This window comes from Nuphar pumila, chromosome 7 (genome assembly GCF_984573655.1).
Source record: "Nuphar pumila chromosome 7, dmNupPumi1.hap1.1, whole genome shotgun sequence".
Taxonomy (NCBI): Eukaryota; Viridiplantae; Streptophyta; class Magnoliopsida; order Nymphaeales; family Nymphaeaceae; genus Nuphar; species Nuphar pumila.
In genome coordinates this window covers 87,721,582-87,725,252 of record NC_143255.1, presented here as the reverse complement: position 1 = coordinate 87,725,252, position 3,671 = coordinate 87,721,582, and positions in this window count along the sequence as shown.

The following is a 3,671-nucleotide window of genomic DNA, read 5'->3' as shown; positions in this document are numbered from 1 at the left end:
AGCATGAAATTCGTCTTGCATGGCCGAGCGCCACTTGGGATAGAGACGGACCTGTTTAAAGTTAGATGGTTTTGATGTGAGTAAAGTCGAGCTAAAAAGAGCGAGAGGAATCGAGTATCAAGAGGTAGAGAAGGCTCGAGGTTTGAGGGAGTTGGTCATAGATCGAGTGACAATGGGATGAACATGATCAGGGGGGCGGTTTAGGACAGGTGCAGGAGGCTCATGAGGAGAAAGAAGGGTCAGGTGAGGAGAAATCAAGTTGGCCAATAACATGGACATCACTTGAGCAAGGATCAGGTAGTACTGGGGGCTCAGAGGGAGGTAAGAGAAGAAAAACCGAAGGGAGGATAACAGGTGGAGAGAGACCCCAGTTGAAAAACGAGAATGGGGAGGAACATGGCTCAGAAGGAATGGGTCCAGGAGTAGACTCGTCAAAGTAAACATGTCGAGAGACATAAGTGCGGTTGCGAGATGGGTCAAAGCAGAGATAGCCCTTGTGTCGAGTGGTGTAGCTAAGGAGAATGCATGGGACAGTCTTAGGGTGGAATTTGTTGGAGAGATAGGACATTAAAAGTGGGTAGCAACGGGAACCAAAAATATGAAGATGATTATAGGTGGTTGGTTGGTAAAAGAGGAGTTCATAAGGAGTTTTACGACGAAGAACTAAGGTTGGTAGGCGATTGATGATGTACATGGCAGTACAAAATGTGTCTACCCAAAAAGAATAAGGCAAAGAGGAGGAATGAAGAAGACTAAGGCCAGTCTCAACTACATGTTAATGTTTTCGTTCAACAAGATCGTTCTATTCCGGGGTGTGGGGGCATGAAAATCGATGAAGTATACCATGGTCTTGTAAGAAGGTTGCAAACTCACGACTAATAAACTCTCCAACATTGTCTGATTGAAAGGTGTGGATGGTGGTTTGCAGCTGCTTTTCAATAACACTCTTGAAGGTTTTAAAATATTCAAAAACTTGTGACTTAGTGCGCAATGGAAAAAGCCATGAGAACCGAGAAAAATCATCTACAATGAGAAGGTAAAAGGAAAAAATCTTCATGAGAGGTGATTGGAGCAAGCCCCAGACGTCGGCGTGAAGCAGTTCAAGGGATGATTTGGTAGACGAGACCGAGTGTCCAAAAGAAAGTTTGTGAGCCATGCCAACAAGGCAGCTTTCATACACTTTTGTTTTATTAGTTTTGTGAATAAAAATGACACGACTTGAGTGTAAATGAGAAATAATCTTCTTGTTCGCATGACCAAGATGCTTGTGCCAAGTATCGAAGGATGCTACTTTGCCTGCATATGCCACCATCTGTATTTTTTTATCAAGCTTGATTGGATAAAGCCATGCATTAGATTTCGGTTCCCGTAGATGAATCTTGCCTATCTGTCAATCCTTGACAAGGAATTCAAATGGAGTGAATTCAAAGATACAGTCATTATCTTCAGTAAATTTGCCCACAGACAAAAGATTCTTCGTAATTGCCAGAACGTGAAGAACATTCTTTAAATGAAATGCAGAGCCTTGAGAGTTTAAGGTAAGGCTACCAGTATGAGAGATAGAGAGCAGCTTACTATTATCCACCATGACTTGCTCATCTCCTTGGTAGTGCGATTTTTGAGACAACTGATGATCGTCCATGGTGAGATCATTGGTAGCACCAGTGTCAGGATACCAGTAATCATCGATGGATTGTTGAAGAGACATTGCATAAAAGACTTTAGGAATATCCCAGCATGATTTGGCAGTGTGCCCATATTTTCTGCAATACTGACAAGTAACAGGTCCACGACTGCCTTGAGAAGTAGGGTTATTGTTCATCGTGTTGGGGAGGAAGGTTCTGCCTTGGCTTCTCCCATGACCTCAAGAAAAATTGCAACCACAACCACGACCACGACCTCTAAAGGCGGTGAAGGCCATTTGCTGAGAATCGGGCGTGTCAGAATTCTTAGCAAATGATAGAAGGACACGTTTTTTCTGATTAAGGAGCAAGTCATATAATTTCGTGAAGGAGTATGATGTTGAGTTGGTTGTGACTGATGTTATAAATCTTTCATATTTGTGAGGAAGACCATTCAAGGTGATTTGCACTAGTTCGTCATCGTCTACAAGGTGATTAGCAGTGGCAAGGGAATTAGCTAAAATTTTTATGCAATCCAAAAAGGACAGCATATTCATATTGTCTTTCTTAATGAAGGTTAGATCTTTCTTCAAAATCATGAGTCTCAAAGGAGATTGAGATCCATATGATTTTTCCAGAATAAGCCATGCTTCGTGGGCTGTTTTGGTTAGTATAATTTGACCAAGAACAGTTTTGGACACAGTGGCTTTTATCCAGCTAAGAGCCAGTTGATCCGAGCGGATCCAAATAGGGTAATTTGGATTGTCTAGCTTACCTTCATCTATCATAGCAACGAAATGTTCTAGTGGAGGGGACATACCATCAACAAACTTAAGAAGATCCTGGCTGATCATGACCTATTTGAGTTGAGATCTCCACAACAAATAATTGTCTCGATTGAGTTTGATGGAGATGAGGCTGGCAATGGCATTCCACTTAGTCATAGGACAAGAAGAGGACAACGAAGAGGCCATCGAAGACGATGAGGGTGGTGCAACAAGTCCGATCCTGTAGACGGTCTTGGCGAAGAGAGCTAGGATTCACAACTGAGTGGCGGGCTGAACCCAATGTTGCGCAGACACGAGAGAAAAAAAAAAGATGTCGATGGTTTTGATACCATGAAAGTAAACGTAGATCGCTGAATAGAAGACAGGGATGAATATCACGCTTGTGTATTCCTTTGATTGAATTGCTTTTGGGCAAATACATGAAGGCTATTTCTAGCCATGCAGTTTACAAATAATGCATACAAAAACTCTCGACGATAGGGAGACTCTTGAAGATAAACCTTATCAATAACACGCACGCATTACGTTGAGGATTCTTGTAGTTTATCTGGAGGCTCACGAAGTTCACGCACTTCCGACGTCTGCTGCACATATGACTCCTGACAAACCATATCCTTATCATCCTGAACTTCCTGTCATTCTCCCTCTATATTCCAAAGCTACTTCTTACAAAATCTAATCTCCATCTCTATAAAGAATAAAATCGACTAAGATATGACTAAAAATACCAACCCAACAATCTCATTTCCCATTTACACAATGGTGCGAGCAATGTTATCATGCTGATACATATCTTATCGGCAGAAAATCGATACGTTTCACCCCTAAATTGGTTATTTTAAAAAAAATGCAAAAAATACTTAAAATTATTATTTTTTAATGGCTGTAACACGTGTTATGCTTTGATTGGTACGTAATATTTTTTAAATATTTTTATTCGATTCAGAACGATTCACTTGAGTATGGGAATAGGGTGAATCGTTGGCCAAACGATAGAGGGTCGATACCAATACCGATACTGACAACATTGGGTGCGAGAACTCAGCCATAACCAAAAATTAGGTTCAAGTCCACATGGTAAAAGCTAAGCCACAACAACTCAGCCTTGACCTAAAACAGGACCCGGATCCACTTGGAAATTAAAGCTACCAACCAACCGTCACCAATAAATAGACGGAGAACTAGTAAACCAAGTCAGACACTCAATCTTGCAAATCTATTGAATGTTTCACTTTCACAAGCCTCAATTTTTTGACATGAT